We start from the raw sequence: 12,701 nt of genomic DNA on the forward strand, positions 1-12,701 counted from the left end.
TTATCTATTTTTTTTTAAGATTTTACTTATTTATTTGTGAGAGACACAGAAAGAGAGAGAGATAGAGAGAGAGGCAGAGACCTAAGCAGAGGGAGAAGTAGGCTCCATGCAAGGAGCCTGATACGGGAATCGATCCCGGATTCCAGGAGTGCACCCTGAGCTAATGGCAGAGGCTCAACCGCTGAGCCACCCAGAAGTCCCATCTGTTGGGTTTTTAATATACATCATTAATTTTATGCACGTTCATATGCATTAGAGAGAGATATTCTGGATCTGAAATGGGTCCGTTATTAATTACTTCATGGTAAATAAGTCTATTGACTCCCCTTGCCCCAGTAACATACTCTCCAGCATCACAAAAGAAAACATACCAAATATTCTATATGAGTTATCTCGTATTCCCTAGGTGCAGGTTGAAAGAAAATGATTTTTCCTTGTTTATTCAGAGGAAGGCAGTGGGCCTCCTTAGAAACATAAATAGTCTGAGTAATTTCTTGGTATGTAAATAAAATCTCTGCAGGACCAGATAATCTAGGTCTCTTTCAGATTTAGAGATATCTCCAAGCTCTGAGACTTCATCCCTTTTGAAATGTGAACACCTAGGGTGCTGCCTCTCTAGGGTCCCTAACCCTCAAAGGGTTATTTTTGAGACCTAGTCTGACCTATAACCATTTGGGTTTCTTGGGAAGGTAAAGGATTTTATTATCCTACAAATCATCAAAATAATTAACTAGGCAAATAGCTAGAGATGCAATTCTCATGGTACATGAAGAGTCTCAGAAAACCAGGACTTTTGCAGCTGTGCTGATAAATCTAGGAAAGTTTCATTTTTCCATACTAGGGATTTAAAAATCCAACAATATTTCAACTAAGGACTGCTAAAAAATTTATCACACTATTGATAAACTTACAGCTATACTTCAAAATATATGTACAAATATGTCATCATATAATTGGTGGTAATAGCAAAACTAGAATTATAATTTTCAAAATATAGAAAAGTTCTATCTCTTCTTCTATATAGGGGATCTATATTGCTATGTTCTAGTCTTCAAGGATGACACTAATTTTATTATCCTTTAAGACAATAAATTTTCCAGCCCCAGAAATACCCACCCCTCACCTAAAATGAATTATCCATCTTCTAGAGTCTCATAAACTATATATCCTTTTTTGTTGTTATTTTTAAAGCATGCCCAGCACTATGAGTTGATTTAGCCTTACTCTTAATTTCTGATATTGAGATGCTTCTTGATTTTTTATCATAAGTGCACATTCTTCATACATACACGTTCAGTCTTGAATTTTAAAATATAACTAATGAGAGAACTGAATGGCTTTATCATCTTATCTCTTTAATCTTGTTCAATAACATTTTTCACCCTTTCTAACAACACTCCTATTTTATGCAATATCTTCAAAACTCAAATTAGTAACAGAAAACTTTGATGTTAGCTTTCTTTTGACAGAAGATCACTGAGCATGATCTTGTCTGAATACTTCACACTGCATGCTGAAACATCATTTCATTTGCATTTGATTGTTATGTGACCTAAACAAGTTTTCCTGCAAGGATAACAGCCAGAAGGAGGCATTGATCTTTTATTCAGTTCAGCTTCTTTGTTGTTTGTTATTTTATTAATAATAATTTTTAGTCCATGAATGTCCATTAGGCTTCTTTTTCTTCTCTTCATCTCTGCTAAAATTTGAGAGTTTTTTGCTGAGGTTTACATTCACTGAAATCATGTCCAACTGAAAATAGTTACAACAGGTGCCTTAAGATATTTGTCTGTTAGTGTCAACATCTTGTTTATTTCAGTTTTGGACTCAATTAGCTTTCTCTTCTCGTCAGAATGTGCCACATATGTTGTTTCTTCATATTTCAGTTAATTGTGATCCTGTCATTGGTACACAAAGGTTAAGTTGTGGGGATATGAGGTCATGTTATTTTTCTCAGTTAGCATTTTTTCCTCAATTTTAGTGAGAAATATTTGGCTAAGCTTAACATGCTGCCTCTGTCTTGAGCAGCATCTGTGGTCCCAAGTGAGATCCAGTTCTTCTCACTGAGATTGTTTAAGTCATGGTTCAAGGTTCAATAAACTGTGGAGAGGTCTAGTTTGGAAATACTCTCATTCATTTTTTTTTCCTTTCTCAAATACCTGTATTCTTTTCAATGTTCATAGTAAAGCACCTTCTTCTGGTTTCCTAGGCCAGAAGATACTGGACTTCATGTGTATCCTCTAGGTACTATATACCACACAGGCAGCTTCTAGCTCCTGAAAACCGACAGACGTGCAGGGACCTGATTCCTTCCATGTCTCTCCTTTCAGTGTGCATGCAAATCCCCTCAGAGTCTTTCTACTTCTGTACAGTCTCTAGTACTTATGCATTATCTGCATATTTTTGTGTTTGCTCGTTTGTTTTACAGTAAATCTCAACTCAGTTGGTTTGTGCTCCTCATACCAGGAATAAGAATCAATTCCTATTCTTGAGAAACCCAAAATATTCATCTTTTTTTCACGAGCAAACATACTTTGAAATATTTTCATAGGTTTTAAAAAAATTCTGAATTATTTTGTTGTCCTTAAATTTTAGGTGATGATTGCTTGCAGCTGAGAATGATTATTATGACAACCTTTTTAATTTGGTTAAAACAGTATTTTCTGCTCTGAAATACGATATAGTATTTGATCAAATATTTATACATCTATGAGGAAGCACAGCTCTAAGTCTTTTATTAGGATAACCTCTTCTTTATTGAAGTGGTATTCAACCTTTTATATATTCCTTTTCTTCATCTCTAACATGGGAATAGAATTTTCAAATAGATTCCTATTAAATGAAATAACATGTACAAGTTATAACATTTCTGAAATAAATATTTAAAAAACAAATATGATTATTCTTTATTCTAGTTATTGCCATTCACTTTCAGGGAACATAAAACTTTTAAAATATATTAAATATAAATATACATACATAAATGCATACATATATGTATCAGATTAAAGTTTTATATATTTAGGCTCTCTTATGTATCAGATTAGACATATATATCTATATATAGATTTATATATATTTAGTAAATAAATCACCAATTTTAACAGTGTGGAAAAGTGCCCTGACAACTACTGTACCTATTATAAAACAAAACAAAGCAAAACCTTTTGAATTTAAACCAGCCCACGTATGAGAAATAAGGGGAATATTTATTAATTTTCATATATCCACCCATATATTTTGTATATTTTCATATATGACCTGCAGTACCAAGAATCAAAATATTATCACCTTGAAATAGTATATGGGTAGATAGAACCAATAAAGATATAGGGGATTTATTGGTCTATTTCCTAACCCCCAATACATTAATATTTGAGTTAATTGTTGTTGAATTTGTTTGTTTGCATATTAGTTTTTGGAAGTGGGGGTAGGCTAGTGAGATAGAATTAGTGGAATGGGTCCTGAGGAATTTGTATCATTTGAGAACTTTTCTATTTTCATAAGCATTTTTTCCATTACCTGTCTCTCTGATCCATAGTAATAAATAAAACCTTTCTATTTGACAGTTGTGTGCTGGAAGAGGAGTGCTGATACACTCCCCTCTAATAGAATCACTTTCTTAATTAAAAACAAACAAAAAAGCAAGCATATACTTCCAATCTGACTACTAAGATGCAAAATTTATTCTAGGTATTACAGATTTAATAATGATTTCTTTCAAAAATGAAAATGAAGAGAGGATTGTCTACAAGGATCACTACTAAAAACTCTTATTAATGGCTTTGTACAAATTCAGCAACAAAGTAGTATCTACTTCGAAATACAGAGAAGATAATTTATCCCTACTGTCAGAAGTCACTTAAGTGATTAAAGGGCCTACCTGATGATAAAATGAAGTGTTTCCACTGAATGAGTTTAAGGGATCCTTTGACTCTATAAGTTCTAGTATCTTTCCGACCCTAAATAGAAGTCACCCTTAGTTACCAGCACCACTCCCAGTGTCTGACTGTAGTTGGTTCTCAAAAAATGTTTATTAAAAGAATGGTAATCAAATGTACACATACACACTTTTATGTATCAGACTAAAAATATGAATGTGAGAAAAATTATGTGAAGATCTACAAAAATAATATCTTTAAAATAAGGTCAAGTCCAATCTGATCAGAATATGCTACAGAGACAACTGGGTGGCTCAGTTGGTTAAGCTCCTTAGTTTTAGCTCAGGTCATGATCTCAGGGTCCTGAGACTGACTGCCAAGTCCGATTCTGCTCTGGGCTTGGAGCCTGCTTAAAATTCTCTTTCCAACCCCCTCTGTCCTTCCCCTCCCCCTGCTCTCTCTCTCTAAAATAAATGAATGAGTAAATGAGTGAATACAGCTAGAATATGCCATAATGAATTTAAAAAGGGAAAATATGAACATAGAGACCTGTAAAAGATTTTAAGGGTTTCCTCCAAATCAGCGATCTCAATAGTATTTCATTTTTAATGGATATTTCCACAACGCCTGACTATTTATAGCAATCAGAACTCCCTATAACCACTGATTCCCAGAAAGTACAACAAAGCTTTCCATTCTTGACTCTCCTGCCATGCAGAACACTGACTCCAGTATACTATTGGCCCAAAGCAAGCAAGATTGAGGTCAAGGGTGTGGTTGGCTGAAGGTAATTGCTATTCAAGTTAAAAGGCTTTGTGGTATTCTCGAATTCATGAGTCAACAAGTCTCTCTTCCCACCCTACCATTAAACTAGGCACATCTCTCTGTGTTAAGAGATACTCCATTATTAGAGAAAGATATAAATATATATTTGAAGCCAGAAACCTTAAACAAGATGATAGGTGAAGCATTAGTGACAGCTTTTCCTTCTGAGTAAATGGTTCACTTGGTATCATTTGCTTACACATTTTTCACATGAATGGTTTTGCCAAATGAATAGTTTTTGCATTAATATACTGGGTTCACATTTGCAACCTGCCCTTTAACAAAATGCATTAACAGCAGGGCTTAAAAATGAATAGAGCTGGAGTCTGCATATCACCTCCCTGTTTTCTTCTAAATCCTTTTATAAGAGCAAAGATGAAATGTGGCAGCCATTAAAAATAATTTTGTGGAGAAGAAAGTATAGAGTTTCAAATAATAGGTGAGGTGGTGGTTTTAAATTTGGGGAAAACTGGGATAATTAAAAATTTTTACCTATGAATCAATATCAGCAGATGTTTTTCTATAATGGGGAATAAAAGAAAATTAAATATTTTGAGGTAATAAGAAAACATCTTTGAGAAAAACTTACACAGACATGAGGACATAGTCTTTTGCTCTTAGTAAAGTTTCAGGGATTGCTGTTTTGGGTTTCTTTGCTTATTTTTATTACCATTTTTAAGGAGCACAAAAAAGAGAGAAAGAGCTATTACAATCAGAGAGAAAGAACACAGTTGGTCAGCTAATACGAAGGGGCTAGCATATGTTAAGGAAATAGGATTTTTTGGAAAAAAAATTCACCTCTGGAGAGCACTGAGGCACGGTTTCAGTTGTATAGCAGAAATGCTTAACAATTAACAAAACAAAGTGTACAAAAATGTGCATATAGGAATAACCCCACCATTAGAAAATTTTTGGTTTTATGTTAGCTAAGCAACATTATCTGAAATACACATCATATGATTATGTAATGATTTATGTTTGAACAGAGATTCTTTTAAATATATAATTTTAGTATGTATTTTTTTTTGCAAACAGGCATTCATGGCTTTTATCCAGATTCTATTTATTTTACTGAAAAAGTGATAGAAGTTTTACTGGTATTATAATTTCAGGTTTGGGTGTCTGTCTGTATGTGTACACACACACACACACACACACACACACACATACCCACAGATATAGATGAACAAGCAGGGTAAGTGAGTTGTTACACTGTGTCCTCTAACCTCTCAGGTGCATGGTTCTCTTCATTCCAAGGATAATGCAGGAAACAAAAGAGAATAAAATAAAATATATGGAAATGGGCAAAGAAGTAGAGTATTTCCTTAAAGAACATGAGTCCTTGCAGAAGGACACCAAAAATACAGGAGATCCTGTTTATACTCTATAAATCTCTCTATTAATCTATAAAATGACTTTCAGTACTAGCAATGAGAAAAGATAATAGTCTATTGTTTTTATTATAAACCACCACTAATGTCAATTCCTTTTACAAAAAAAAAAATCATGATAATCATCTCAGTCTTAGAATGGTGTAGATCATGACTAAATTAAGTAATGCAAGTAAACCATAATCATATTTATGGAGAGATGATTGAGTTTTAGTTTTGATAACATTATATCCCCTTAATTTGTATTACTGACTGCCTTAGGAATTGCCTTCCATAGATAATAGAGGGAAGAAATCTAAACATAACACACACACACACACACACACACACACACACACACATATATGGAGAGAGAGAGCAAATTTGTTCTTTTTAAAAATATATATAATATCCATCAATATAGGAAAGCTATTATTACTGATAAAGGAGTGATGACATCTTTTTCCTTTACTTCATACCCTGTTCTTGTTCTTGTGCTTAACATTTTAGCACTTTTAAAAGTATAGTTGACACACAATGTTATTTAAGTTTTAGTTGTACCACCTGGTGAAGTCAACAAGTGTATACATTATTCTATACTCACCACAAGTGTAGCTACCATTTACCATATAATGCTATTATAATATCATTACCTATATTCCTTGTGTTTTATCACCTATTTTTAATAGGACTGTTTTTCTCTATGAGATATAGTGTACCTCACCTTTTTTTTATCAGAATGATGCTCATTCCCATCTACTATTCCCATCTACTTAAACCAACTGACTAGTTTTCCAAAAGATTCATTTGTCACAATAAATGTATATGTTAATCTATGAAGTGACACACATAATCTGTTTACCAAAACTATAGTTGACATAGAGAGAAAAAAACATAAGAAGCTTCTTTTGAATATATTGCAGATTTAAAATTTGATACAGCTAAAAATGCAGAGGAAGCAGAGAAAACAGAACAGTAATAAAAATAGTTTTTCATTTATCAACCCATACATACTAGCGTCTATTTCCTAGAAAGATGATTTTTTTAAAGATTTATTTATTTATTCATGAGAGACACACAGAAAGAGAAACAGAGACACAGGCAGAGGAATAAGCAGGCTCCTCACAGGGAGCCCAATGTGGGACTCATCCTGGATCCGGGGATCATGCCATGAGCCGAAGGCAGGTGCTCAACCGCTGAGCCACCCAGGCATCCTGAAAGATAATTTTCTATATTTAAGTAATGTATTTGTTGGAAACACTTGAGTATGCCTATATCTTGCAGCAATGGCAAAGATGAAGACCATTAATTCAAGTGAAAGACCCTGGTTAAACATTTTGAAAAAGAGTCAGACTAAAAAGAACCATAACAAACAGGAATTAGCCAATATTACCAGAATAATGACCTTACACAAGACATTCATATATTTGTCTCCTCCCTATTTATTAGCCTCTTCAATTACCATGTAATAGGCAAAGAGAGAAGCATGAAATTTTCTTTTTTTTTTTTTAATTCTCTTTTGTATATCTGGGAGAAACTAATGTAGACATTTGCACATAATGAATTTTCAATAAATATCAGAATTCAACAGAATTAAATTATACTTTGTAGATTAAATGCATCTTACTTTTATTCAACCATTTATTTTTCAGAAACAAGGTTAAAATGAAAATACTTAAAACGTCATAAAATGAAATAAGCATTACAGACTGTCAAATAATTGAGCTAGCATGCAAAAGAATCTGTGTTTGATGGCAGAAATAAGGGGTGTTTTATGAAAACCCTCAACAATTATAAATGCCAAAGGAAATGTGATATAATTGAGAGTTCTATAATCCACTTGACTGTACCCAAATTATTATTATTTAATATAATGTTGATTATGTGCTTGTCAAATAGATATATCTGAATGGATTTATCTTAGACTAAATGATTCATATGACAACTGAATTAATACAAACTAAACAAATGGAGTTGTACTGAATGAAATTGCACCTACAAAATTGTTGCTGTTTAAATAACTCATCTGTTTAGTGACTCTCAAACTCATATTGCCAGATATGAAGATAAATTTTCTATTTTCCTTGATTTATCATAAACATTGAACACATTTGTTCATTAATTTCTCCCTGATGTATTCATGTGGCTTCTAGGAGATCTCTCATGTCTGGCTTTGCCTCTATCCCATTGACTTCATTGTTTAGTCCCTCTTCATGGTTCCCATTCCAAATGGTCGAATGTCTCAAATTTCAGATTTTAGCCTCTTTTCCTTCTATCCTCACAGCTTTCCTGAGTCATCATTTCTTGGTTATGTCACCTAGAGCTCTAATACGCTCACATCTGTTTGCTCATATTCCTTCCCTATCCATCCAGAGTACTTATCCAATCACACGCCAAAATTGTAGTATATATATACATCTAAAACACATGGTGTTCATTAGGGAACCTTGAATAATACCCAACCCCTATATCTCCTACACCTGGAGTCCCTTCTCACTCCATTTGATGGCAACATCACCCTTTCAGTTGCTCAAGCCAAAAGAGAGAGGAAGAGAGAGAGAGAGAGAGAATCTTTGTCTCATAAACCTGAACTCGCCATCTAGTTCATTGGAAAATCTACAAGCTTCACTTCAAAATACATCCAGGCTTCCATTCCTTTCCCTGCCACAACTGCCATTACTCATTCTCTTCACCATCATCTCTCTCATCATTGTAGTCACTATTGTTTCCACCCTTGCACTGAAGTTTAAACTCAACACAGTAGAGCATTATTTAATAAAATTAGGCTATATCACTCTTCATCTTAAAACTCTCCGATAGACAGCCTAGAAATCCCTGAGTTATTGTCCCTCTCTTCATATAACCACCAAGAAAATCTACACCAATCTCCTGACTTTATTTCTTCCTACTCTGCCCTCACAGGTTTCTGTCCTGCTCCTTATATATGCCAGGGATTCCCCCACCTTGGGAACTGTGCCCTGCCTTTCTCTCTAAGATACATTTTCCCTGGAAACCACACAGCTGAAGACATCATCTCGTTCAACCTTTGTTTTTGTTTTTTTTTTTAAAGATTTTATTTATTGATAAGAGAGAAAAAGAGAGAGAGAGAGACAGACAGAGAAAGAGACAGAGGCAGAGACAGAGACACAGACAGAGGCAAAGGCAAAAGCAGGCTCCCTGAAGGAAGCTCGATGTGGGACTCAATCCCAGGATCCATGGATCTGACCTGAGCCAAAGGCAGATACTCAACCACTGAGCCACCCAGATGCCTTCATTAAGTCTTCATATATTTTTTTTTCTCAGTGCTGTTTGCCGCAATTAGCATTATTATTATTTTTTATTTCAGCCTTGGAAAAAGCACTTGTAATCCCCTTTACCTTTTTCTACTTTTTTGATTTTTTATGACATATAATTTTAAAGCATACTAAATAAAGGATTATTGTATTTAATATTTCGTCATGTGTCACCTGCTTGGAATATAAACTATGTAAGCATAGAATTTTTGTTTCTTTGTCCAGCAGCTAAAGCTATCCTTAACATATAATTGCTCAATAAATATTTATTGAGTGAATAAATAAGACCAATCCCCATAAGCAATGCAGAGAAACAAATTACATCAGGAAGTAAATATAGTTACTTTTTACATATTCAGTCTGTGTTTAGATAGGGCCATTATCCTCAATAGAGAATTTTACACAAGGCATAGGAAATATTTTTAACTATGTAAAATATTAAGAAAGAATCAAAACGGTTTTGCTTTCTCATAATAATTTCTTTAAATTCATTATTAGGTAAATACATGGAATATTATAAATAAATCCCATGACCAGAGTGCATCACTAATACAATTTAAAAACAGAAAGCATGACTTCTTTTCTAAAATAGATTTGAGAGGTTTCACTTTCACCAAACATAAGTTAAATAATCTTAATTTTCCCAGAAAGGTGCAGTATTCTGAATTTTCTTAAAAATGCAGTTAAGCAATGCTAGCCATGTGTTAATGATGCATCTTCAGCAGCAGTTGTCAGGATATCATTCTTCCAAGTTGAGACAGAAAACATATGCTGCTCCTTATCACAGCAAGTCTCTAACTTCACTGCAGGGATAGAATGTTATAACCTACTAGAATTACCAGGCATATTTCATGTGAGTGCTCAGTAAAGACCATACTTTGGTACACAATAAAATAAAAGAAAATGTTCCCTGGAGGCAATCCAACCTGCTGAGACTCACCTATTTTTTCCATATTAAACCGTACTGATGAGTTTGAAGAGATGAAATGCAAAATATATTCGAGGAGGATAAAGTTAAAGCCACCAATTAGGTGGGAGTAATTACATTACTACAGAAAAAAATATATATATATGTTTGGTAAAGTTAGTCTTGAATCAATGAAAAGCTCTTTTAATGGCTGAATATTACATTTTTTCAACATTTCAAACACATGAAATAAGGTATAAATAAGAAGAATTTTTTTTGAAATTTTCTATTTGAGATTTGGTAAGTTTACATTGATTCGTAGCTTTGAGATAATTTTGAAATGTTAGATTTTGTTTCTGCCTGGGAATCTTACAAAGTAGCTGTTCTTGATTATAGATTTAGAATACAAGGATATTCTGTTTTTCAACAGTATACTATTTGGATTATGAATTCCTAAGGGACAAGGTTATTTCCCCCCTACGTACAATTACAATGACAAATTTCACACGGGTATTAGTATCTCTCACACACAATCTTCTATGGCCCTGAGAGAAAAGCATCTCCAGCAAGGGGTCTAACATTGTTCTGAAAAGATTTTTCCTCTTTCACTGATTTAGAAACCAAACCTAATGGAGTTTACAGAAAATAGAACTAAAATTACAATAAATTTATGGCACAATATTTAAGCACAAAGAATAAAGTAACATGCCCTAATAAATTAAAGCTGCTTTAGACATAGAAAGTTTTTGCAAGAATTACTTAAAACCATGTGATGATACAGGGACCTCAGAACCTTGTGGGCACACAGGAAATAAAGTTTTAGAGATGTTTCTCTAATCTTTTTTTTTTCCCCCCAAAGTGGGATTACATTTCTACTTTTCATTGTTTAGACATTTAAACAATAATAATCTTTGAATGTGACAAAATTAAGATGAATTTTTTTTTTTTACTTACACAGGACAGTTTATTCTCCACAGAGCTAAATATTTAAGTAATTACAATGTTTTAATTCACTTCTAGAAGTATATGGGGTAAAAAAAAGTTAGCAATAAAGTAACACAAGGTCATATCTATATATAATGCAATGCTTTTTTAAAGACAATTTAAGTTATCTTTTTAAGAAAAAGATCTTACTGATATTGACTATAATGCCTAGAATACTTTTGTCTTCCAGTTTTATTGAGACATAACTAATGTACAGCAATATGTAAGTTTAAGGTATACGGCTAATATTTTGACTTTTACATAATGTGAAATAATTACCACTAAAATTGCAGTTAACATTCATCATCTGACACAGATACACACACATATTTTTTTTTCCTTATGATGAGAACTCTTAGGATCTATTCTCTTAGTAACTTCCCCAATGTATCGTACAACAGTGTTCACTACAGTCATTATGATGTACATTACATTCTTAGTATTTCTTTACCTTATACATGGAAGTTTGTACTTTTTGATCATTTTTATCCAATTTCCCTACCCTATCCCCATCTCTGGTAACCACAGATGTGATGTCTTCCAAATTGTTGAGTTTTTTTTTTTTTTTTTGCTTTGTTTTGTTTTAGACTTCACATCTAAGTGAGAGCATGTGGTATTTGTCATTCTCTGTCTAATTCATTTCCCTCTGCATAGTGCTCTCAAAGTGTACATCCATGTGTTACAAGTGGTAATATTAACTAATCTTTTATGGTTAAATAATATGCAAGGCAACATTCAAGGTAGAAATGTCTTGTGAGGGTTAATTTTATGTATTTCCTTGGTTAAGCTATAGTGTCTAGCTTTTGAGTCTATTGCTAATCTAGATGTTGCTATGGACAATATAAGCTGCTGTGAATTTTATAAATATGATTAACATTTACAATCAAATGACTTTAAGTAAAACAGATTACCTTTCATAACATGGATGGGTTTGCTTCAGTCAGTTGAAGGCCTTAAGACAAAACCTAAGTTTCATGACCTTAAAATTGGAATTCTGCCAAAGTTTCCACCCTGCTGCCCTGCTATATGGATTTCTAACTTGCCAAACTCTACTATTATGTGATAGTTCCTTAGAATATCATAATCATAATATAAATATAGGTAACATATACATATATATATATATAGATGGAACATAGAGATGTAAAGAGATAGATCCTATTATCTATTGAATCTATTTCCCCAGAGAACTCTGATAGATATATATTTTAATTTACACCTATATGAAATCTTTCTTTTTGAAATCTTATTTTCTTTTACTTTATTGGTTGGTTACAGTAGTATAATTGAAATAGAGTTGAATAAAATGATGCTTATCTTATAAATTAAATACTATGTGAAATTTTAAGAATCGACTTAATTAAAACTATGAAATCATGTTAGAATTATCTGTTCTTAAGTGCTTTTTTAAACAGAGTTAAATCATATTTTAAGAATCTAT

The sequence above is a fragment of the Vulpes vulpes genome, chromosome 4, assembly GCF_048418805.1.
Source record: "Vulpes vulpes isolate BD-2025 chromosome 4, VulVul3, whole genome shotgun sequence".
NCBI lineage: Eukaryota > Metazoa > Chordata > Mammalia > Carnivora > Canidae > Vulpes > Vulpes vulpes.